Source organism: Triturus cristatus, chromosome 1_1, assembly GCF_964204655.1.
Source record: "Triturus cristatus chromosome 1_1, aTriCri1.1, whole genome shotgun sequence".
NCBI lineage: Eukaryota > Metazoa > Chordata > Amphibia > Caudata > Salamandridae > Triturus > Triturus cristatus.
In genome coordinates, this window is record NC_140579.1 from 1,156,185,225 (window position 1) to 1,156,212,055 (window position 26,831).

A 26,831-nucleotide genomic window follows, 5' to 3' on the forward strand; every position below is an offset into this window, starting at 1 on the left:
GACACTGCTGCCCTTCCTTGAAAGTGTTCTGGGCCCCTCTAATAGGTTCCCCACCTCAGGTTGGTACAAACCAGCCCCCTCGCTGACAGTCTCTCCATCCCTGTCCTCCTTCTCAACCTTACTTTCTCGTCGTGCCTCCCCCAAGCCCTCAAGCTGGTCTGGAGCTCACCCTTCTTTGCACCTTGGGGACAAAACACCCCCTCTCGCTGACAAAACTCTCTGAGTTGGGCCACAGTGTAAGTTTCCACATCCTCCAACACAAACTCCATTTTTCCCACTCAGGATAGAAGACAGTTGCTTACAGAAGCTATGCAGGGGGGTACCTTTTGTAATACCTCCTCCCACCACCAGAAGTAAATTTGGAAAAAACAAAACTTAAAATTAGGAAGTCCGTTTGGAGAAAACTCCCGGTGTAGGCCTATGAACTACCCAAAGTTATTGTCGAGTAGACGCAAGCACAGCTCTATCCCACCGCTGAACACCAATTTTATGTTGGAAACCGGGCAACCGGGTTAGCAGTCACCAGGTTCCCAGCACAGTGGTAGCTTGGCTCGAGCGGTTGGGGGTCAGGCACCGTGTTAAGCGTACGTCACACCCTCACAATAACCATGCGTTCATCCGTTCCAAAAACGACACTACACCGTAAAAATTATGCAAGTCAAGTTGAAAATATATATGTCTTTATCTTATTTTCTCTTAGTTGCAGGTTTCATCTCATAAATACAATACAATAGGATTTTCTTTTAAAAGAGCAGGTCAAACAAACAATGTTACTTTGGAATTTCAATAAATAGATTCAGGTCCTCATTAAGCAAAGAATAAATAGATGTGCAATAAATACAGACGGCAAATAAATACAGTCAGACAATAAATACAGTGCAGGAATAAATTAGTGGAAGACAATAAATAAAGCACCCTCAATAAATAAGGAAAAGCAATCAATGACAGTATAGATCAGATCACTTTCATGAGGTAACTTGGTCTTACTTTGCCCATACACAGCTTGTGGTCATTTGGATGGCATGGGGGTGTCCCACCTAGATTGGTCAAGGCTGGGGCCTAAGCTGAGGCAGAACCAGGGTAACCTAAAGATCTGGCCCTCCAAACTACACAGCCCCTCACAAATGTCACTGCACCAGTCTTAGTTCACCCCTGGCACTCCCAGGCTGGTTCTAACACCCCTCTAGCCTCTAGAATGGTCTTTTAGGGCTCCACGGGGCCTCAGACGCCCCCTCTACCACTTACTGCCCTTTTCACGATGATCGGCTCCGCTCGGCGCCGTGTCGATGTCGTGAGGCGGCTCCGGCTCGATGTCGCTGGGCGGCCCCGCCTCGATGTCGCTGGGCGGCCCCGCCTCGATGTCGCTGGGCGGCCCCGCCTCGATGTCGCTGGGCGGCCTCGTCTCGACGTCGCTGGACGGTCTCGACTCGACGACGCTGGGCGGTCTCGACTCGATGACGCTGGGCGGTCCCGACTCGATGACGCTGGGCGGTCCCGACTCGATGTCGCTGGGCGGTCTCGACTCGATGACGCTGGGCGGTCTCGACTCGATGTCGCTGGGCGGCCTCGTCTCGATGTCGCCTTCCGGCGTCGCAGGGACACGACCTCCCCGATTCCGGGTGTCTCCGGAGTGCGATCTCCACTCCCGACCTCCGGCGCCTCTCCACGACCTCCATCGGCGCCCTCACCTCGACCGCGGGTGAATCTCCACACGACCTCTTTCGCCTCTCCACGACCTCCGTCGGCGCCCTCACCTCGACCTCGGGTGAATCTCCACTCGACCTCCGGCGCCTCTCCACGACCTCCGTCGGCGCCCTCACTCGACCTCTGGCGGCTCCGGGTACGACGTCTGCTTTCTGTCAGCGCCGCTTCTCTACCTCAGGACCCAGGTCTCCAGGCTTCTCGACGTCAGGACTCCAGGAGGACGCCACTGAACAGGTCAGGAACTTGCTGTTCTTCCTCTTTAAGGCCTGTTCCAAATGTTCAGATCCTTAAGATGGTTCTTCTGGTCTTGGTCCCACACAGGGCTTTAGGCTGGGCTTGGTCAGTAGGGACTAGCATCAAGGGTGGGTTTCTGGACCCCACTCCAAGCACTGGTTTCCACCCCTGCTGCCTTACTCCGACCTCCTTCTATATCTGTCCTCTCTCTTCTCCAGTCAGTTGCCAACTGCCGCTCTGAGATGGCCTCCCAACATTCTAAACTGCCTCCCACTGTCACAGGGTTCTAGAATGTTACAGAAGGTTCTAGAAACCTCCAGTGGGTTCTGGTGATGTCACAGATGACAATGGGTGGCCACCATTTTGTGTCTCAGGCCCTCAGACAGAAGTTCCAGGGGTAGGGAAAATGGCTCCCTGACCCTGCATCAACACTAAAAAGTCTGGTGGTTCACAAAAAGGAAAAATTATAACCGGGTTTGAGGCAAAAGTGGGACAAAATAAATAATGATGAGGAGGGACCACCCAAAGGGCTGACAGGTCTAACATGTTCGAGGCATGTGGGCTGCTGAATTCATATCTGTGCATAGATCGCCGCCTAGTGTTGGGTCCGGATGTTTGCACGTTGTTGTCCTGGAAGAGTCTTCGAAGTATCCTGGGATAGGTGACTCCTCCCCTGGACTACAGTGCGCATGGGCATCCTCTCCATCCTCAGATTGTTTTTTTCCGCCATTGGGTTCGGATGTGCTTATCTTGACTCAAGTTAGGAAAAACTTCTTACAGGCCAAAAGGCCTTTAGTTCGCGTCGGTACTGTTCCCGATCGGTATCGATAGTTATTTGTTAGTTTACTAACTTCAAGAAAAACTTTTTCGCATCTTACCCGACCATCGACCCAACATCGACGATGGAATCGAGGACACCATTCAAGCGGTGTCCTGTATGCAATGCGAAATATCCCCATGTCGACGTCCACCCGGTGTGCAACAAATGCCTTTCACCGGATCACGACGAGTCCACATGTATGGCCTGTGCCCGATTCCGATCCAAGAAGACTCTCCGGAATCGACGAGCAGCGAGACTTGAAGCGCAGCAAGCGGCACCGGCCCGACCGACATCTTCAGCGCCGAAGACGAAGAGGTCGAAGAAGTGGAGAACCTACCCTCCAGCCCCGCTTCCGAACACGACTCCGGATCGGAAGACATCGAAGAACGACTCTTTCACAGAGACGAAGCCGACACCGAGGTAGGAGACTACAATGAGGCCTTAGGGGCCGAAGAGAGTAGCTCCGGTGACGAGCAAGGCCTACCCATACAGACTGAGGATATCCCAGTGCATCAGTCTATGGCTCCGGTCGAGGGATCGCCTTCGGGCCTTACCCAAGACCTATCCCGCAGTTCTTCGGCCCCGCCCTCTGGCCCGGCCTCGGACATTCAGCGGCAGCCATTACTACCCAAAACGACTGGTTTCCCTTCATCGAAACCGAAAGCCGTATTGGTTCATTAGAAACCGAAACTGAAAGTGACACTGGTCGGATCGAAGCCCACCACACCTTCGACGCCAGCCAAACCCGTCGGCACCGACCGCACCAAACGGGACTTCGGTGCCGAGCTTGCAGCAGCCGACGTCGGCGCCGACACACGGAAAAAGACCATCGGTACCGCCAAACCGCCTCGGCTCCCGGCACCGAAACAATCGGCTCCGGCCACAAAGGTCAAAATGGCTGCTGCGTCTCACACCGCTTCGAAAGCAGCACCAAAGGCACAATCATCGACGCCGTCGACAGCTACTACCTCTCCTCGACTCGATGACCCAGTGGCGCCGAAAAAGTCCACGCCCGCCTCTACAGAACCGGTCGGCGCCAAAGAACCGTCGGCGCTCCAGGTGCGGCAAGTTGCAGCGTCCTTGCAACGCATCAAAGACAAGGCAGCCCTCCAGGACACGTCCGGCTCCGAGCCGAAAAAAGCTCAAAAAGCTTCTCCGGCACCGGCCAACATCACTTTTGGCTTGCCACCATCCACGGCCCCAAAACTGTTCGAAATCAGAACACGTGTCACCCACACCAGGATCACACCTGCCGAACGCTCTCCTGCGGAGACGTCACCATCGCACATCATCGATGCCGACACCGGCAGAATGATGCTCCACAAGAGGAGAATAACTTCCGAGCCAGCTTTGGACTCCTACCGGATCCCGCTAAAGAAAAAGCTGCCAGTGGATTCGGAACCAGTTCTTTACAAACCTCTCCCTACCTCTTACCAACATCCACAGTCCTTCTCTCCAACACACTCCGAAACCGACGTTTTGGAGGACTACATGAGTGACCACGTCCCCTACCCCGGAGAGATGGACCCTGCAGGCCAACAGGACCCTGACCAGGCTTGGGATGACCCTGTAGACCCGGGTGCACCTATGGATACACAGGACACGCAGCTATATGGCGCAAAAACGTCTCCCACAGAGGACACTGCCGCATTCAACGCCCTCATTGAACGGGCTGCGGCCAATCATGGTGTGCAACTCCACTCTGACACCATCGAGGACGATTTTCTCATGGATACTTTCGCATCCTCAGAAAGGAATATCAAAACTCTACCCATGTTGAAAGGTGTCCTCAAACCAGCAAAGGACATTTTCAAAGAACCCACCAGGGCAAAAGTAATAAACCCCAGGATCGACCAAAAATACAGGTCGGCGCCTGGGGACCCTACCTACATTAGAGGCCAGTTGCCTCTGGATTCCATAGTAGTCGCGAATGCTCGCAAACGGGCGCACTCGCAGACGACAGGGGATGCTCCTCCCCCGGACAAAGAGTCCAAGGTGCTAGAGACCTCCGGCAAACGGATTGCAGCCCAGGCAGCTAACATATGGCGTATTACCAATACTCAGGCGCTCCTAGCTCGCTACGATCGCGCACATTATGACACGTTAGAAACATTACTCCAACATCTCCCTGACCAATACAAAGAGGGAGCAGAGATCCTCATCAGGGAGGGACAACTCCTCACGAACGCATCCATTAAGTGTGCACTGGATGCCGCAGATACAGCTGCCAGAGCGTAAACACTAGCGTCATGTTACGACGACACGCCTGGTTACGAATCTCCGGATTCAAACCTGAGGTACAAAATAACATCCTCAACCAGCCGGTCAACCCCGACTACTTATTCGGGCCAGAGGTTGACACCACCCTAGAAAAAATAAAAAAGGACACAGACACTGCAAAGTCCATGGGGGCTCTCCAAACGCAGACCTTTCGGAGCGGCTCCTTTCGTCGCCCCGGAAATAGAGGAGCAGGTAGAGGACAGGGGTCACAGCAAACCTACAACAAAGGAAACACACAAAGTTCCTACGATAAAAACACCCGGGGTGGATATCGTGGCTCAAGCACAAAGGGCAGAGGACGCGGATATGGCAACACCAGGTCCTCCCCCAAGAACAAACAGTGACGCCCTCTCCCTTCCCCCCGACCACATAACACCTGTCGGGGGAAGGCTACAAAGGTTCCTGTCCACCTGGAACTCCATCACCACGGACAGGTGGGTCAAAGATATTATCAAACACGGTTACTGCCTAGAATTAACCTCAACTCCACCCACAATACCGCCAAAACACCGTCCTATGTCCTCAGAGCACTTAACGCTATTACAGCAGGAAGTGCTAAGTATGCTACAAAAAGGCGCAATAGAGGTCGTACCCGTCCACGAGCAAGGTACAGGGGTGTACTCCCTGTACTTTTTAATACCGAAAAAGGACGGGTCACTCAGACCTATACTAGACCTGAGACCCCTCAACCGCTACATTCTCTCGGAGCATTTCCACATGCTCACCCTGCAACAAGTCCTACCACTGCTCAAACAGGGAGACTTCCTAGCCACGCTAGACCTCAAAGATGCGTATTTCCACATACCTATTCACCCATCACACAGGAAATATCTCAGGTTCACTATTCAAGGGCAGCACTACCAATTCAAGGTTCTTCCCTTCGGCGTGACAACAGCGCCCAGAGTTTTCACAAAGTGCCTGGCTACTGTGGCCGCACATTTACGGAGGCAACACATTCATGTCTACCCCTACCTGGACGACTGGCTTGTTCAAGCAAAGTCAGCCCAGCAATGTGCCAGCCACATGTCCCGCACCATTCACCTTCTTCACAGTCTGGGGTTCTCACTAAATTACCCAAAATCCCATCTCCAACCCGCACACGTACAACAGTACCTAGGTGCGACCATAGACACTCTGGCGGCCACAGCTCAGCCGAATTTAGTGAGAATCAACAGCATGCAAATGCTGATTTCCAAGTTCAAACCCCAACACTCCCTTCCCGCGCGAGTGTTCATGCAGTTGATAGGCATGATGGCCTCCTGCATTTTCATAGTCCCACACGCGAGACTACATATGCGCCCGATTCAGGAGTGCTTAGCACGTCAATGGAATCAGGCTCAAGGGCAACTAAAAGACCTAGTGTTGGTGAGCGGTCGGGCATACAACTCTCTGCATTGGTGGAATCCACAAAACCTTTGCAAGGGCCGACCGTTCCAAGAGCCTGTTCCACAAATAATACTGACAGCGGACGCGTCTCTCCAGGGATGGGGAGCTCATGTACTCAATTACACAGTGCAGGGACTATAGACAACACAACAAAAGAGGATGCACATCAACCTTCTAGAACTGATGGCAATCTTCCTGGCTATGAAAGCATTCAAAGTACACTTGTGCAACAAAGTCGTGTTGATCCGGACGGACAACATGACCGCCATGTACTACATACAGAAGCAGGGAGGAACACACTCTCCACAGTTGTCTCATCTGGCTCAGAGCATGTGGAAGTGGGCCATTCAGAGAAACATGTTCCTCATGGCGGAACACCTCCCCGGCAAGGACAACCAGATGGCGGATCTGCTCAGCAGACACAGCCACCAGATGCACGAGTGGGAGTTACACCCATCAGTACTCCAGCCGCACTTCCAGCAGTGGGGTCATCCAGACATAGACCTATTCGCCACAAGCGAAAACGCAAAATGCCAAAGCTTTGCCACCAGGTTCCCACATCCGCAGTCGCAGGGCAATGCGATATGGATGAACTGGTCCGGCAGATTTGCGTACGCTTTTGCCCCAGCACCACTGATACCGCTGGTGGCACGCAAACTCAGACAACACTCACTGACACTCGTCCTGGTTGCTCCAACGTGGGCACGCCAGCCATGGTACACCACCTTTCTCGAACTTTCCGTGGTGCCGCATCAAAGACTGCGGATCAAACCCGCGCATTTGACGCAGAACCATGGAGAGATTCAGCACCCAGATCCGCAGCAGCTGAACCTGGCAATCTGGCTCCTGAAGTCCTAGAGTTTGGCTACCTAAACCTGCCACCTGACTGTATGGACATCATTAAGGAGGCCAGGAGACCCACTACCAGAGCTTGCTATGCAGCCAAATGGAAAAGATTCGTCATTTACTGCAATAATAATGACATTAACCCGCTAGACGCATCCATCCAAAACATAATTTGTTACCTCTTACACCTATACCGATGCAATCTGGCATACACCTCAATACGTGTCCATTTGACCGCAAGATCAGCCTATCTCCAGAACAGGCAGCACCTCTCTTTATTCAGAGTGCCAGCCATCAAAGCATTCTTGGAAGGACTCAAACGAGTAATTCCTCCAAGCCACCCACCAGCTCCAATGTGGAACCTCAACTTGGTCCTCACACGCCTGATGGGTCCACCCTTCGAACCTCTACACTCATGCAAGATTCAATTCCTCACCTGGAAAGTAGCTTTCCTAGTAGCAATCACTTCTTTGAGGAGTGTTAGTGAACTCCAGGCACTAACCGTTCAAGAGCCATTTATACAGGTTCACGCCAACAGGGTCGTACTACGTACCAACCCCAAATTCATGCCCAAGGTGATATCGCAGTTCCACATGAATCAAACTATTGAACTGCCTGTTTTCTTTCAAAACCCACAAACTGTCGCAGAAAGAGCACTCCATACACTAGATGTAAAGAGAGCCCTCATGTACTATATCGACAGGACTAAGGTCTTTAGGAAGACTAAACAACTTTTCGTTGCCTTTGCCCCACACCACAAAGGTAACGCTATCTCCAAAGCAGGTATAGCCAGATGGATCGTTAAATGTATTCAAATTTGCTACCAAAAGGCTAAACGCACATTAACGATTCCCCCACGAGCCCACTCAACACGTAAGTTAGGGGCCTCCATGGCTTTCCTGGGAAACATTCCTTTGCATGATATATGTAGAGCAGCCACCTGGTCCACTACACACACATTTACCAAACACTATTGTGTTGATGTGCAATCAAAACAGCAGGCAGCTGTAGGACAGGCTGTTCTCAAAACTCTTTTCCAGACCGCTGCAGCTGGCACTGGTAGCCGCCGCTAATAGGAGGTACTGCTATGTATTCTATGCACAGATATGAATTCAGCAGCCCACATGCCTCGAACTGAATATGCTACTTACCAGTATGCATCTGTTCTTGGCATGTAGGGCTGCTGACATTCATATCGCCCTCCCTCCTCCCCGGCGCCTGTAGCAGCTGCAGCTCTCAGAATTACTGTAAGCATGGTCATCACTTTCTGTATCTACTCCATCACTGCCACAATGGCGAAAAACAATCTGAGGATGGAGAGGATGCCCATGCGCACTGTAGTCCAGGGGAGGAGTCACCTATCCCAGGATACTTCGAAGACTCTTCCAGGACAACAACGTGCAAACATCCGGACCCAACACTAGGCGGCGATCTATGCACAGATATGAATGTCAGCAGCCCTACATGCCAAGAACAGATGCATACTGGTAAGTAGCATATTCATTATTCCATGAACTGTTTCTTCTCCCAAAGACTGGCCACAACTGGCCAGAGGGTCTTCCTACATTTTATGCCCCCTCAGTTTTATAACTTTCAGGTTATCAGGTATAGCCTTACCAGTTATCTCCCTCATTATCTCCATATGTTCTTCATAAAGTCACGTTAAGTATTTCTACCTGTCTGTGTTGAACCACTTAATTAGATAAGTAAATGTTGCCATACCTTGCTTCCCATTTGTAATTTTGTTCCAACATCCTGCTCCCATGTCTCCCTAAGCACTCAGGACATGCACCTGTAAAAAGTATAACTTTGATAGAAGCCCTGTCGAGCTGGGCTGTTGACACGCCTTCATTCAAATTCTCCCAATTTTCTCCAGGTCCCGTTTTTAATATCTGGTTGAAGAGGTCGGTGTCTAGGCTGGCTGTATTTAAGCCTATCAGTTTTGCACAGTTTAAAATGTTTTTTGCTTGCGTTAAATGTCTTATTAGTACCATTCCTTGACTGCAGCATCGGGTTTCCGATCCAGAACAAGTGTGACCTCTCGATTCATGTGGATTAGCAGCAGAAGGGATAGTAAACTTGTCCTCCCCTCCATTCCACACCGTATGTTGCTACCACACCAAGACAATCCCACTCAGTTATTGTGAGAAAGTGGCTCTGTATATACTGTCCCTTAATAGGTACAGGGTGTACAGAGTCCACAGAACCCAAGGGTTTAACAGAGGTTAAACTTAGATATAACCTTACTCTCCAAAGTGGTAGCCTGGTCGAGCAGTAAGGCAGTATCGGAGGACGTGTAAAGCATTTGTTGTACACAATCAGTCAGCAAATAGTTCCACACACTCAATAACTGAACTCTAGGCCAATGGTTTGTATATAAAAAATATATGTTTGTTTTATTTTAGAACCAACACTTGGAATTAAAATATACTTTCTCGACAGGAGATGTTTCATAAAAATACTTTTGTATATGCAATTGACTTTTTAGTAAACAGTTACAAATAGTTGCAGTAGGCAACTCTATTTCTAAACACAATACATTGAGCTCAATGATAATTTCAAATTATATGCAACAGATTACTTTGTAGATTACTTTTGTAATTTCAGGCTTGGATCCTAGATCCAGTCCTGGGTCAGTTCTCAGAATCAGCTGTTGAAAGTCGATTTTGGTACTGTAATGATTTTTAACTAATATTTAGTTATTTCAAAAGTGAGCACTTAGAAAATATTTCAGAGCAAACAATCAATGGTTCCCTATGAAAGGAAATGTAGGTTACAGGTACAGTAGGTTATCGTTACTTTTGTAATCCAGTACTGGGTGTCTAGACTCAGTACTGGGACATTTATCCAAAACAGGTAAGTAATTACGTTTTCAGATGTTATACGATTTTCGAGGAATATTTAGAAATTGCAGAAATCAACACTTAGAAGAAATTTCACAGAAAAGCAGTCAATGGTTTCCTATGGAAGAAAAAGGAGTTAAAGGTAAGTATAGTTGTGGGTCCTTTTCAGAGTCAGTGCTGGGCACCAAGATCCAGCACTGGGAGTTCACTTAAGAGCAGGTGAGTAAATTCGTTTTTGGTACTCGGCTGATTTTTGGTGAATATTTTGAGTTTTGAAAAGTTCACACTTAGAAGAATTTCCAAGAAAAAGCCAGTCAATGTTACCCTATGAGGAAAATGAAGTTAGCGGTTTAAGGGTAAGTACTTGACTGGCAGAGTTGAAGTTCTGGGCATAGACTCAGGGGTCCCCCAGTGTCAGGTAGGTACAGTCAGTTCACCCTCAGCGGTTTCAGGACGGCCGGGTGCAGAGAGAGTTAGGCCCAATGTCATCCTATGAGGGATAGGGGGGCCTGGGTTGGTGGCTGCTGTCGGGCAAGCCACGCGGCTGTGGGAGCTGGGCTCCTGGTCACTTACTCAGGGCAAGTGGGGAAGTAGGTTAGAGTAGAGTTTTCACTGCCAGGGCCACTCGGGCGGCTGGGTGCAGGGTGCTTTTGAGCCGTCGGGCGCTCAATTGGTTTCTATGGGAAATCTCCGGTTTGGAAAAAGGCTGCAGGCTCGGGGACGAGGACTCTTCAGGTGCCACCACCACTTCGAGGGGTAAGTTGGGTAGTTGAAGGATAGGTAGGTACCCCGGGATTGGGCACAGAGGGCCGTGGGGCGCCGGGTGCAGGGGTGCCTTTTGACCTCGGAAATCTTACCCTCTTGTTGATCGCGGTTGGTGTGGCACTCTGTTCCCAGGCTGCAAGCTTCTTCAGGATAGTCGAGGGGGTCCTTGGGTGCCGGACTCGGGGTCACAGTCGCCGTGGGGTCGTCCTCGTGGGTTTAGTTCACTCCGGCACCGGCCAGGCTTGGCGGGTGCAGAGTGGGCTGGGATCGCGGTTCCGGGCTGCTGCCAGGGGTGAAAGGTCGGTTCTGAGTAGAGCCTCTACTCATGGGAGTCCCAGGGGATCAGAGTTCAAAGGTAGCCAGGTCCTCCGGGGTTTCTGAGGTTGCTGGCCACAAGAGATGCCGGGTTTGGAGCAGGAGCAACTCCGAGGTCGACAGGCCGGTAGGGCTGGGGCCAAAGCAGTTGGTGTCTCCCTCTCCTTTGCAGCTGCAGGGCAGGTCTTCTTTTCTTCTCGCTCTTCTTGTAGTTTCGGAATCTGGAATCTGGGGAAGGAAGGTTCAGGGTGCCCCTAAATACTAGATTTAGGGGCGTTACAGGTAGGTGAAGGCCATGGACCAATGGGTCCTTGTCCTGGGGTGGGTACACCCCCTATCCTGCCCCTCTCCTGTGGGAGGGGGGCAGTAGCCTAATCCTGATAGTAGGGCCTCCCATCTTCAAGATGGCGAGAGCCCGGAGATGTGCTTCACCTCGCCTCCCCCACATGAGGGGTGGGGTGGGCAGGCTGGCACATCCCCTGTCCTTGTATGGGGTTTCCGGCCAAGCTTCCCGCCAGAGTGGGGGGTTGCAGTGGCCTGGGGAAACTCCTAGAGGCGGCAGGCCTTTGAAGCTTCCCTTTGCTCATCCTGGGGGAGGAGATCTATCACCTCACCCAGGATGTGCATTGTTGCAGGCCCGGGAGAGCAAAGGCTCTCCCACCCAGGGGTCCAGCAACGTGTCTGCTGTGTGGCAGCCTGGGCAGCCTCAGAGCAGACGTGGATTGTAGGTTAGTTGTAGGAGGGCATCTCTAAGATGCCCTCTGGGGTGCTTGGTACATTAAATCTCACACTGGCATCAGTGTGGGTTTAATGTGCTGAGAAGTTTGATACCAAACTTCCCAGTCTTTAGTGTTGCCATTATGGTGCTGTGGAGCTCGTGTTTGACGAGCTCTCAGCACCATTTACTCTTAAATGGCAGCACTGCACTTACAGTGCCCGGGAATGGACCTGGGTACTGTAGGGGCACAGGGCTCCTGCTCCTGTGCCCACACCATGGGCATAAGGCACCCAGCCAGAGGGGTGACTGACATATGCTTTGGCAGTGTGGGTGTTGGGCATGGCACACTGAGATGTGTGCCATGTCGACTCTTCATTTTGTCCTGCACCCAGACACTCAGCCTGCAAAGGCAGTGTGTGTGTGTAAGGGTACAGGGCCCCTAAGGGTGGCACAATGAGTGCTGCAGCCCTTAGGGGTCTTCCCTGGTCACAAGGCCCTGGATACCTAGGGTACCATTTACTAGGGGCTGACATGTGGCCAGGGTTTGCCAATTTGGAGTTTGTGTGTTTTAAGGAAGGAACATAGGCCCTGGGCACCTGATTGGCAGGAGTCCAGGGTACACTCAGTCAAAATACATTCAGCAATTTAGCAAAAAGTGGGGGCATACCATGCAAGAAAGAGGGCACTTTCTCACAGTTATTTACTAATGCGAACTCATTCCATGAATATATTCTCCGATTACTCCAGCCCCCCACAACTCTAATTTGAGGCGCCCTGTAATATCTTATCACATCAAGGCATGCAATTACCCTGCACTCTCTAGGAGTCATAAGTATTTGACTTTAGTCTCTCGCATTTTCCGCTCCCCACACAAATTACATAAAGTATAATTATAGCTGGCAAATTACTCTAGTATGGGCCATCACTGGGAAAGTTTGGAAATAGGGCATAATATCCAGTTCCTGAACGGCCACCCTCTCAAGTCTATTTACAGGTCTATATCCATCTCACTAATGAAGGGCGAGCACTTGGCATTATATAGCAGGGCCAGTCTCCTTGTCAGTTTGAGTCCCAAATAAAGTAGGCCTTGTTGAACCGAAATAAACTCACCCACCTCTCCACCTCACCCATTAGTTTGCTGATGTATTTATATCTACCAGGTCCATTCTAGTGGTGGTAACTTTACATTGTGATACACTTGTAACACATTCTTTAGAATTACAGCTATGTAGTGTATCTGTGCTGTTTGTTAGAATGTTGCTGGCTCTAGAGCAAGGCTTTGCTCGCACTTAGGCTGGTTCTGTTATACAGTCAGTCAATAACTTTATTTTGGCCATTGCGGCCATAAAAGTGACACATGCATACAATACAGTACAAACATAGTAAACAATCAATTTTAAAAAAACAGTCCTTGATGACTTAGGCTTTTTCTTTTTGGAGTCCTGACTTCCTGAAGCACCAAGGTATAGGAATCCTCAAAAGTGCATGTGCGTGAAATATAATAACATGGTAACCATATTTCAGATCCCGGAACCTGTGATTTGTAGAGACTACCCTACCCCCAGTTAATAGATAGAAACCTTAAAAGTGCCAGTGCCTAGAGTACAAAAAGGACAAGAAGTGTATTACAAAAATTCAAGAGTAGGTTCAATCCGACTGACTAATACATTAATAAAATGGATTAAATGAGCAATAAAAACAATTGAAATCAGAACCAGGAGGTGTATCGGCAAAAGTCTATGCCGTAAGAGTTAACGGCATGACCCGTCATGCACTACAATTGCATGTTTGATACAATACTTAATTATTGAATGAATACTTAAGTAAAATCAGTTAAGAAGTAATAAAACACAAGAGAATTGGGTCGTTACATGATCAGTGCATGCCTTCTGCTAATCCACATTTTGCTGAAAAAGTTTGCAACTGCACAGACAATTAGCGTACTGGAGTCGGATTTTAACATATATAACGCCTCGCTATGGCAGCGGGTGGCTATCCACCTGAATCTCATTTGGTGGTACCTAGGGCAGGCAAAGAGTATGTCACTAATGGTCTCGCCTGAATAAGAGCAGCCAGGGCAAATCACAGAAGGGTGCTGGGACCAGGAGGCAACAAAAGTGTTGAGAGGGAGGGAACCAAATCTGAATTGATTGCATGAATAGTTTCCTATCCTGGGCGTTAGTGATAACCTCCAGATATTGCTCAAAGGTGCCTTCCAGTTTGATTTCCATAAAGTCGAGAGCTAAACGCCCCCCAGTTGGATGGGAGATGAGGGACTGCGCCACCCAATTCCAATAGTGTTTAAGTTGGGCTTTGGTTGGGAGAGATTCTGGAGTAACAGTGTCCCAAATGGCTTCCATCCTTAGAGTAGACAGCAGTGATTTCACCCTGGTTATCCAGCTAATTTTCTTGTGGCGGTCTAACGCTTGGACTTCGTCCAGAGCAGCAGCATATGGATATAGCTCGGGGGTTGTTTATAGATGTTGCAGAAAGAGCAGGGGGCATACCTGGGCCTTTTGCACTATTGTAAATCTACCCAAGTCAAATCTCAGGGGGGTACTCTGTTGTAGGGAGCAAAGTGATCTCAATAATTTGTTTTCAGTCACTAATAGTGCATCCAAATTTTCATACCCCCAGAGTTCCACCCCATATAGAGCTGTTCCCAGGGCTTTGTGATCGTAAATACAGATGGGGGCAGCTATTGGCTTGCTCACTGGGATCTTATGTTTCTTAACCAAAGCCCCCGAGATGCGCCTTAGTTGGAGATTCTGCCGCTTAATATGAGATCTCCAACAAAGGTCGCCGGAGACGGGGATGCCTAAGTAAACAAAGGTATTCACTCTCTCTAGTGGTTTCCCCTCTAGAAAAAGCTTCCCCTTGAAGGATCGATGAGGGTTGATCATTAGGAGCTTGTTCTTTGTAGTATTTATCTCAAGCCCTCTCAGTACACAAAAGGACTCAAAGGCTTTGAGAAGGGATTGTAGGCGACTATGTGTCTTAGAAACTTACAGGGTGTCGTCTTCAAAAAGTAAAGTTGTCACTTTAACGCCCCCCCACCCCCCTCCCAGGGTCGGTGCATCAGCTGGGCTCTCAGCAAGAAACTGGACGACACCATTGATAAAGAGAGAAAAAAGAGTGGGCACCATTATGCACCCTTAGCGGACCCCTCTATCTACCCTAATCTGGTCCGACAATTGACCTTGGTTACCCCAGCGTACCCTTGCATAGTTGTTCTCATGCAGGCAAATGGCCGATGATAGAATTTCAGGTGGGATGCCCATTTCTTTCAAGACACACCAAAGTTTGTGTCTAGGAATAAGGTCAAAAGCAGACCGTAGATCAATGAAAGCTACATACAGGCTTCCCTTAGAGATTGTCACCGTCTCCCATGTTAGTAATAGGAAGCGGAAGACCTGATCGACACTGCTCACTTTCAGTCTGAACCCAGCTTGAAAAGAAGTCAGAATGTAGTTATCTTCTATCCATGTTTGTAGTTTCATCAAAAGTGTACGGGCAAAGACCTTTTGGGCACTGTCGATCAGGCTGATAGGTCTGTAGTTCGAGGGCAGCGAGCGGTCACCCTTCTTAAACACTGGGATTACCTCAGCCCCTTTCCACGAAGGCGGAATTACTGAGCCGGCGGCTATTCCATTAGCCAGGGCCAGAATATACAATGACCAATTCTCGGTGTTACTGAGAAATAGGTCCTCTGGAATAGCGTCCGGCCCAGGGTCTTTTGAGCTAATGATTACAAATATGCTAGATTTTACCTCCGCTAAGGTGAAGAACCTGTCAGTCGTACAAATATCATAGACAGCTGTTGGGTCTACGTTGGCATCAATAGGTTCTCCAGTGTATAGAGGCAAAAAGTGTCTGCCATTCTTCGACAGCAATTGTGTTGTCGGGTGACTGAGACCAGTTCTCCTCTCCCCTGGTTACTAGGAGCCAGAACCGTTGTATGTCTTTTTTAGCACAAGCATCGCTAATCTGTGCCCAACGCTCCTCTTCCCACTCCTTTTTGGCCTGGAGAGTCACTTTCTTGTATGCACGTCTAATTTCCCTCACTTGATTGACATTATTTGCCTGGATTGCCACGGCCAGCTGAGATCTATGGTCTCCGCAATCACTTGTGAACCAGGCAAATTGCGATTTAGAGCATTTGTTCGTTTTTTTACGTTGAACTTTGAAATAAGTGGCCAGCAAGTTGAAAAAATTAGTGTGGCAGTCTGCAATCTTGCCAAGTTCACCCGGGGGTTCTATAAGACTGTGCATGCAGGGGAGCCGCTTCACTTTGTGAGGAGGACGCTGTACTTGTTGGAGAAGGGACTGCAAGTCCCAGGAAGCCCGGAGGTTTTGCCCCGCACTTGTGCCTCCTTGCCGCAGCCTACATCAGCAGCTCGCCGCTCCCGCTTCGCGGCAGCCACTTCACTTTGTGAGGAGGACGCTGTACTTGTTGGAGAAGGGACTGCAAGTCCCAGGAAGCCCCGAGGTTTTGCCCGGCACCTGTGCCTCCTTGCCGCAGCCTACATCAGCAGCTCGCCGCTCGCTGGCATGCGCCGGCTAAGCCCGGGCCAAGGGCGGGCCTGTCGGAGACCGGACGAGGCCGGGCCCGCCCCTCTAAAAGCGCACATACCACAAGGTCAGTCCCGATAAATATAAGCACTTGCTCCCATTAACACCTGTTGAATGTCTGGGCCCAAACATTTATGATGAGTAAGCGAGACGGGAAGTTGATGGGTGCACCCAGTGGTGGCAGGGTAGCGGGGACGTTAGACCAATTTATTTTAAGGGCAGCTTCTGTGCTTGAGAAAGAGATAGTGATTACTGAGCGAAGATTATCCCTGGACCCGCAACTAACCAAAAGATCGTCCCTGGGTCTAATCGCCTCTGCTCTCTTTCCGGTGCACTCGGCGGTAACTCTTCTACCCCTACGACTAATAATGAAGCTAGCGGCTCTGCGCTCACTCGAACAGGTTTCTTTTTGGAGAGTACTGTACAATCATCAGTAGCCTCAATCAATACCGATGTCAGCATGCCTTTACAAACTTCAGCCAGATCTACAAAAAAAACATAACTAAAACCAATAAAACCATTCCAGATCCTGCAGCTAAAAGGAAGAGGGGAGGTGGACCACAAAGGGCGTCAATTGCGAAAGTGCCAAGGATTAACAACAACGGTGGTTGTGATTTAGCAGACGAATGCAGTACATCAGGCAATCATGCCCCGGCCTTTCCAGGTTTCAACTTTTCATCTTTGGGTGGCCCTAGCCAGAATTCCAATGAGGAAATGTGGAGAAGTCTGGAAAATGTACTATCAACCTTACTATCTCCTATTACATATAGACTGAGCCGGATAGAGGACCGATTAACTAATTCTGAATCCCAGGCTAAGACAGGCTTTTCCGTGCTCGAGGACTTACTTGTCCAATTTAAGTCTACTCCTGTGATTATAAACAGTAATACGGGGCTTTTGGTGCCAGACAAGGATTTAGCCAAACGTAAGCCCCCAAGTCTGCAGGCAATTAAGACAACTGCTTCTGGGCCACCCACGAATGCAGCTGTAGTAATACAAAAAAAACAGTCCTTTCGCACAAGGATGATGCTGACTTAGGGAACATGTCTAGTGAATTTGCGCAATCAATTTCGAGCTCTCCGGATGTTGCCAGAGTAGAAGTAGTAAACGTCTCAATGCAGGATAATAACTGTAAAAACTGCCCTTTAGCCAGACAAGTCAGAAAATCTATTCACCGACAAGGATCAAGAGGCTTGGGACAGAACGCTGTGCAAGCTAATCCTCCGGCCCTTCACCTTCCTTCAGCAGCTGCCCCTTTAGTGGTCGTCCTGATGAACGTTCCACCACTGCGGGAAGCGCAGTCTGAAACTACTGACCAACTGTTGCTAAAATCTTTGCACTGGTTTAACAATTCTCTTAAGGATGTTGGGATTTGGGAGGAGGGAGTTGATAAGCACATGATTATGGCCAGACGAACTCCATGGATTGACCCTTCGAGGGAGGAAGGAAATGGTGATTGTGTTGTTAATTTTAACATTGTCCATATAACCAGATTTCTCTTGGATAATTTGGGAGGGATGCCAGGAAGACACATGGATAAAGTGTCCATTTTACCATTAGGGTTTTTTATAAATCTGGGCCATACTATTCTAATGTGCTGAATTCCCATGGGAAGGATAGGCAATTTCGGGCACCTCTCGGCATAGCACATAGACCATCAGAGGTCCCTTTGACCAATAGATTTGCTCCATTGTCCGACTTAGCCCTATGTGATTGACTACATCCACTAACCCCGACTCGGGCTGAGCATATGGATAGCTCTCCTACCTCCCCACTAACCCCCTATAAAGGGAATCCACAAAGTAGAGGATAAGAGCCAGGTGTGTGCGAAGTCCGTATCATGTCTGGTAAAGTCTGATGATATAACTCCTTCCCTAATTTCCCTGCTATCCTGGAATATTGCCGGGTTACTTTCAAAAACCCTGTCGGCTGATTGGTCATGCTCTATTGAGGGGTATGATATTATTGCCTTTCAAGAGACTTGGTCAGTAGACATGATCTACCTCCCAGGTTATCTAGCTTTTGGTAAAGCGGCCGTTGCAAATAGTAAGGGGAGATCTAGTGGGGGGATTGATTATATGGGTTAAACAACAGACATCGTTTGAAATAGCGGAAGTACCAGTAGATAGCCCAGGCATTCTTGCTATTAAGATTTGTGTAGAGGGTGAGTTAGACTTTATCTTATTTAATGTATATGCGAGAGGGATTGCGGGTGGGAAAGCGTCACCAAATTTTGCCCTCATGGATACAATTATTAATGACTTAGTTGGCACAAATGTCTAGATGACTATAGTCTCAGTATGGAGGAAGACCAGAATTGAGGGATACCGTCTTTATCATTGCCACCAATCATCAAGTGGACAGAGGCGGCGTTACAATTAAAAAGCTGATCCCTCGGGAGGGGGCTAAGGGCAGTTAACGGGAGTTCCCACTCAGATATAGATGGTACTAATACGTTCTCTACTGGAACTAGAAGAAGCAGAATAGACTATATTCTCATTAGTTTAGAGCTCTGGCCTAGACTCGTGGATATGATGGTACACCACAGACCGGAGAGTGATCACGATTCATTAGTACTAACCTTAGATAGGATAGGGTTGGATCCCTCACTGGCTGACTTGAAAACTGCAATAGGAGAAGTAACTATGTCACAAGACTGCCGACGGCTGAAATGGGCCGTGGTCTTAGAAGATGAAGGCACCCCGACGCAGATTAAGGCAACGGTGGAAAAAACTTTACTAATGCTTGACTCATCTGATTCTCCTGATAAATCCTTTTTAGATTTTAAGAAGGCTCATGAGGATCTACTTGCAAAACTGAAGACCCTGTTTACAAAAAATAAGAAACCAATTAGGCACTATACAAAAAAATCGGCCAACTGGTATAATGAGGCTTGCGGAGTTGCATTTAAGCATCTTTCAAAAGCAATCAAGAAAGGGGCTCCTCAAGAGGTCAAATTAGCAAGGGTAAATTACAAAAAAGCACAAATAAAGGCGAAGAAGGATTTTGATGAGGACAGATGGGTGAGCTTAACTAATGCTAGTACTAGGAAGAATTGGTCAAAATGTTGGCAATTCGTCAAATAGGGCAGTGGTGTGATAGGGCCCACACCAGAGAAAAATGTACCTCCGGAACTCTGGGTGGAATACTATCAAGCCCAATTTGCTTCCTCGTCGAGTATTGTTACTGACTACCCTGTGGTTAATACTGATGTTGTTTTAATATTTGACAAAGGAGAGCTAGAAAGGGTCCTGGACGGGGTTCCAGCAGGGAGGGCACCTGGCCCGGATTGTATCCCGGCCGATATCTATAAAAAAAGAAAGAACTGGACTGAATATATTTTTATCATCATAAATGCTATTGCTAGAGGCGCGCCGATTCCAGATACTTGGCGCGTGGCCGAAATTATTCCCATATACAAAAAGGGTGACCGTGCCAGACCTGGCAACTATAGGCCGATAAGCCTAATTGACACTTTACATAAAATAGTTGCCAAACTTGTGCTAGGTAGAGTAAACAAATGGATACTAGACCAGAATGTATTATCTACCTACCAAGCGGGTTTTCGACCCCATGTCAGTACCATCGACCAAGTTTTTAGATTTATGATGACATACTGGAGCACAGTGATCCTCGCAGGGGGAACCCTATATGCAGCATTTGTTGACTTAAAATCAGCATTTGACTTAGTCCCCCGCCATAAGCTATGGGACACACTAAAGGAGGCCGGGATGCCCCTAGAAATCTTAAGCTTTATCATTAAACAGCATGAGGCAAATTATGCTCAGGTTAGGTGGGGTCAGCAAGGCGAATTAACAGACCGTTTCCCAGTTAACAAGGGAGTGCGGCAAGGGTGTGTCCTTGCTCCTACCCTATTCTCCTTGTTTATAAATAAGGTTATCTCGTATTACACTAATTTTCCAACAGATGCTCCAACTCTTGCCGGCTCAAGGGTTCCGCTTTTAATGTTTGCAGACGGTACTTTAATTTTATCTAAAACTCAATGTGGTCTGTAACGTGCCCTTGATAGATTTATAGAGTTTTGCAACATCCAAGAACTTGTAGTAAACGTTGATAAAACCAAGTTCATGGTGCTGCATAAACAAAAACTCATTAAAGGGAGAGTTGAAATGAATAAAGCACTTTTGGAACAAACTGATACCTTCACTTATCTAGGAGTGACTATGGGTAGGAAGATGAACTAGACACCCCAGTTAGATGTTTTAGTTCTCAGGCACAACCAGTTAGCAGGAGCCCTACTTAAAGAACATCGACTCTCAAATACCAAACCGGTGGGGCCCGCTTTATCGATTTATAATGGGAAATCAGAGCTTCCATAATATATGGTGCTGAACTTTGGGGGTTTGAAAATGTATCACCCCTTGTTCTTGCACAAAATAAGTTTCTGAGATCATTGACCGCCCTCCCCCAATCAACCCCCATCAAGCCCCTGATGTCTGACTTGGGATGTACCTCCTTCGATGAGGCTGCGAGATTTTGAACCCTAGCCTACTGGATGAGGTTTTGGAATACGACTGAATTGACATCTTATGCCAATGCACTAATGCATATTAGAAATGCCGAACTGTCCTCTAAAATCAAATGGCTCCAGAAGATCAAGGGTAATTTGTTTGAGATAGGGCTTTGCCATTTGTGGGAAGATCCTATAGGGAACTTGTTTCCCAATAAAAATGAGTACAAAGAACTCTACTGGGTTATGATTACTAAAAAGACACTGTCAGGGGTGAGCAGTAGTTCGCTCACAGGTATCTTCCTGGAGCCCAAGCCTGCAATGGAAGCAGAAGCCTACTGAAATCTGATTCCAAAACGTGGTGATAGGAAACTATATCACCAATTCAGAGTGGGCACTCTCCCCTTAAGATCTTTCACTGCAAAATGGAATAAGGCTCCTGATACCAACTGCCCTTCGTGTCCATCCCAGGTTGAGTCGATAACCCATGTATTGTTTGTGTGCCCGGCCTATAATGGCTCCCGTCGAAGGTGGCTCAGCCATTGTGTTCCAATCTAGGTACCATATCGTGTATGACAGCTTTGCGTATCTTGGTATCGAACACAAGTCCAGATATTGTGTTCGCGATGGCGAAATTTCCTAGCTAGTTCTGGGCACTGAGAAGGAAAAATTTGGAGGCTGGTGGGGTAATTGCACATACTATCTGACTATGCTATTGGTAAGCAGGCATCCCTTTGGGCAAATTGTGTAGGAAATGGTTTTATGGATGTAATTACATCTTTACTAATTTAGTCAATGATGTTAGGAAATTCGATATAGTTGATATTAAATTTTCTAAGGATGCAAGTTTTTAGGGTGCTATCGCTTTTATATTTTATGACACTTATGTTTGTATTGTGTCATCATTGTAAACTATCGAATAAAGACTAATTGACTGACTGACTGTGCATCAGTTTTGTGCTGGCCTCCAAGTTTATGTTAATGAGAGCTAACTTCTCCGGGTCCGTTGCTACACGTGCCCATTTAAGGGGCCTATTGTTATTGGTAGAATGGCCCTCCCTGGTGGCGAGAGTAGCCTCAGTAGACTTAAGGCGTCTGGCCCAGGGGGAGATTAAGGTTAGCTCGAGGGGGTTGTGGTCACTATCCGTGGTAGACCCTACAATCATATCGACAACTTTCGGCCATAATCTTAAATCTAATATAAAATAGTCGATTCGACTCAGATTAGTGGTCTGATTAAAAGTGTTAGTTTGTCCATTTGCAGCCCTCAAACCAAATTAAAGTGTTAATGCATTAAGCTGTAATGCAATTTGAGACCACTTTTTGATTAGAGTGAGATCCAATAGCTTCTCCTCTTCTTTGCTTCCACATAGGTCTTCCTGCCCCAGAGGTTCAAAGTTGACATTGAAGTCTCCTGCAACTATAACGGGTTGTAGAGTATCTCTAGCATCTAAGAGATTCTCCAGCTTCTGAAGGTTGGAAGATGTGCTTCCCGCTTTCGTCCCTCTGGCGTACACATTAAAAAGATCCATCCCCAACCCGTTTTCTACCCTTATCTGAACCAATAGTATGTCCTGGCTATTGGTCTTCTTTGACGGAGCAGTGGAGATCAATTTTGATTAGGATTAATAAACCACCGCTTGGGCGCCCAGATTTGCTGTCGGTGGCAGTGCGATGGAATGTAATATACCGGGGATGAAGATGGGAAAAGTGCAGCATGTTTCTTGTAGAATACAGATGTCATGCCTTTCTATGTATTGGATCCAGTGGGCAAGTGTGAGTTTAGGTCTCAATCCGGAAACGTTCCATGATAGTAAAGAGAGTTTAGTTGCATGATCTGTGTTGACTACGAGTACCGTATTGTCACCCTCTCCCATACCTCCTCCCTGTAATCCCAACCCGTGTTTCTTGTGGCAACTCCCCTCATGGCGACCACTGGCTGCAGTTGAGTCTTCATCACCAGTTAGAGCAGCCAGGGCCGTTGTTGGATGCGGGGTTATGTCATCAAGGCTGATTGGCCTAGGAATAAATGGGGTTGGGGTAGAAGGGACTGACATACAGCTTAATGGTGCGGTTGGGTCAGCATGGCAGGTTAGCACAGGTATAGGTGGGGTTGGGGAGAGAGGGAGCGATATACGGCCCGAAGGGGTGGTCGGATATGCAAGTCAATCATTAACATCAAGGCTTGAACCATGGGTCAGCTGATGGGCCAGATTGTGGATAGTTGGCTGTGATGACTGCATTACCGGGTTTTGTTTCATCTGTATCCCTGTACGAGTGGAAGGATTAAACCTAGCTTCTAGTACAATTAGATCATGTACAAGGTTTGCATTGCCAAAGAGCAATTCTATACAATCTGTCATGGAGTTGGGTCCTTTAACCCTTTTGGCCCCACAAATGTCCCCCCTGATTATTGATAGGCACCCCCTCACATAGCAAATCCAGTGATAAGGGAGTCCTCGTTTTCATATCTTGTGGTAGACGGCAATTTGGGGACATTCATCAAAAAGATACTCTTGAGGGGTCCTTGGGGTAGGTCTCACCAGCTAAGTAAAATCTTGACAAGAACGAGTGCAGTTAGAGGGAGGCATTGATGGACCACTAGGCGGCAACTGGGCTGGAATTTGAGTATAAGCTGTTTTAGCGTGGGGCGCTATGTACCTAGGCATGGGGTCAGAGGCGTTTGATTTGGTCCATTAGCTCTTGGACTGCCCTTTTCAAACTCTCTATCTCTGTCCTAAGATCAAGTATAGTCTTGGATGGATCCTGGCACCTACCGACCTGGTTGATAATAGCAGTCTCACTTATTGGCCAAGATGGCGTGTCACGGGCCCCTTGAGCTACTCTCAGCTCCTGTCTCCCTTCCTGTAGTCTGTAGGAGTCGCCTGGCCCCGTCGCTATAGTCACTGGGGTCTCATGGGTGACCTGAAGCGGGAGCAACCTAGAGAGTAAGATCGGTGGTTAGATTACGTACAACTGGGGCACTGTCTAGGATCCTGCCTGGGAGTTCGGTAATTTGCTCCCCCTCTACTACAACTGCCTCTTCTACAACAGTGTTGGATGTATTAGAAACAGAAGAGTGGTCCGTAGAGGAATTTTTCGTACTGCGTGTTTTGGGGTTTCTAAACATAGAAGGGATATGTTTGGGCCTGCTAGGTTTTGAACTATTAGAGTGGATTGGCAAACATGAGGTACAAGGGGTCAATGGAAGATCTACTGGCTGAGATGGAATATCTTCGCATTCCACAAGAAGGTCATCCATGCGATTAAGGGCACTATTGCCTCCAGCCAACTTGCGCACTTTACTAGTTTTAATTGCTTTTAATTTCGATTGTGACCCACCATCCCTGTTTTCGAAGTCTCTGGACTTCCTTTTCCCCATGATAGGATGTGATTTGTAATGCCTAGCAAGTCTAATAGTTTGGCCAGTATCGCTCCCCCAGATCCTTTTTTGGCTGTAGTCAATGGATAAGTAGGTGCTAGTCTGCTATGGAAGGAACCTAGAGCATACACAAATCACGGCTACAATAATCAACAAAAGCACAAAGCTATGGAACTGATCACAGGATTCTTTACCCAGACAGTATAAAATCAGTGATATACTATGAAAATAGACAAGACAGGGGTCAGAAGTAACAAACAAGCTGGCCAGAAACAGCTACCAGCGGCCCAGGAAGTTTATAAACAAAATATGACTGGCCCTAGGTAGCAGATAGTCCAAGTGGAACGAGGCCAGGCACTCAAGTAGTGATACAGAAGTGAAAGGCCAGAAACAAAGCCAAAGTCAAATACAATATCAAGCATTAATTCAAAGTCCAGGAGGTTTGAGCTCACAATGCGATGGCACCAGAATTAAAGGGGATGGCCTTGCCATGCTTCTTCCTGGCAATGACTGGCCTGCCCTTGGGCCGGGTTTCGCCCGGGCGCCGCGAAAAGACTGAGGAGCCTTAATGCGTATTACCAGCTTCTCCCTTCTGGGAGAGTTATGACTTTTTCCCCACTGCAGGCCAACCAAGCGGTAGCAACAACAGCCCAAAGAGCGGCGTTCTCTGTTGTATACATTATTTCAGCTGTTAGAAATGTTTTGCACCCTTCTGACTAAAGTTTTCCATACTGGCTCTTTGTTGCGCCTCTTAGTTGAATTTGGTGATGAGCACAGTTTGGTACCTTACTGCCAGTTTCAATGCAGATGTAGGTGCTGACAGTCAAGAATCTACCTGCACCTACTTCAGTTGTGAGCTTCAGCAGCTGGAGTTTGACACTGGTGACTCCCCTCAACTGACCTTCCTACTGAGCAACCTTTTACCGGTGTTTGCGAACCATATGATGCTTCTCTGTGGCACCTTTCAAATGCTATATTTTAGCATATACAACCCTCCAATGCCAGTTTCCATCTTCGGGCAGCTCAGTGGACTGTTACATCGTTCTTTGTTATTCAGATCAGCTTGTGCGGGGGAGGGCATTATCTCATCACCTCTTAGGAGTGGAACTGGCGTAGAGAAAGTGGTATCATCTGCTTTAGTAGCACTATTTAGAACACACATAATAATGGAAGTGCTGTTCTTGAGTCCTAATTTACTTTGGCTGCTTTAGACGGGAGGATCCCATATTTGGTATTGTGTGTTATATTTTAGTCTTTTGTGCAAGATCTTATGTTTTTTTGAGTTTCATATGAATTTATTATATTGTCTATATCTTAGAGAAATTTGCTAGATAAGTCTGGTATCGTACTGATGAGTTAGTGTACCACAGCAAGTCAGCTATTTCTGTAACTGTCTTAATCTCATCGTGCTAGATTGATTCTGCTAGAATCCCCAACCCTGAAAATACCAATTATATCCCATCTATCAAATCCCTTCATCTTTCGTAAGGTGCCCAGTTTTTCTGAATCCCACAAGGGAGTGGCCTGTGTAATTCTCTGCCCCATCCCATACTTCTAGTGGCAGCGTGTCACACTTCCAGTGAGTGCCTGGTGGGTCCTGTCAGATGGAGTTTTGTGGGTTTGGAATAGAGTGCCATGTTATAGTTCGCACCCGGTAAAAGCCACTTATCCAGTATTGGGGTATCTTTCATAGATTCACATGCCTGAATCATTCCCCGTCGCCGAGGTGGGAGTCCCACGGTAAATACAAAAGTAGTGCCAAATAATAATAATAGTAGTAGGCCCCAAAGAAAAGGCCTGAAGCCTAGATCTTAGCAGCCTATCTACATCATTATGCCAAAAATTGGTACCAAACAATCCGCTATCAGCACCCTCTAGAACACACTCAGCGGAGCCAGTTCTCCTCAGATTTTCACCGCACGTCATGTGGAAGGGTGTCTCCCTGAGTGCCTTCCACATGATGTCTGACAAGAAAGCCTTGTTCAAGTCCTGCAGAACCTGCGCCAAGAGGAGAGTCCATGTTGATGACCAGCATAAGGACTGCATCTACTGCCTCTATCCTAAACATGAGGCAAAAATTGCAAAATTGCAAAATTTGCCGGACCTTCCCTACTAAGACTCTTAGGGATAGGGAGGCGAGAGTGCTGTTATGGCTTAAATCCTCTTCAGCTTAAGAGGATGATAGAGCCTCAACTTCCAGCAAGAGAGCTAGGTCTCAGGACAGCTCTTCAAGCGAGGGGAAAAAACACCATAAATCTTGCCACTCTACTTCTGGCCCTTCTCAGAGGACTCCTCTCATCTCCTTTGGGTCAGCGCACTCTCCTCAGGACTCTGCTCTCAATGACTCTAAAAAGACGTCTACAAAAACTGAGAAAAAGCCTTTCAAAATCTCTGGCTTTCCCTCCTTCGTCGACGATTTCTGTCACTTCTTCTGCTCCTTCGTCGACGGAGACTGTCTCGACGACGTCTATCACCACTCCTATACTGTCGACGAG

The 26,831-nt window shown here is 48.0% G+C and overlaps 1 protein-coding gene across 3 annotated transcripts in view; it reads left to right on the forward strand.

Moving 5' to 3' along the window:
• Positions 1–26,831, forward strand: part of LOC146871775 (striatin-interacting protein 1) — a 513,622-nt gene that overhangs the window by 214,594 nt on the left and 272,197 nt on the right. The gene's annotated exons all lie outside the window — the stretch shown is intronic.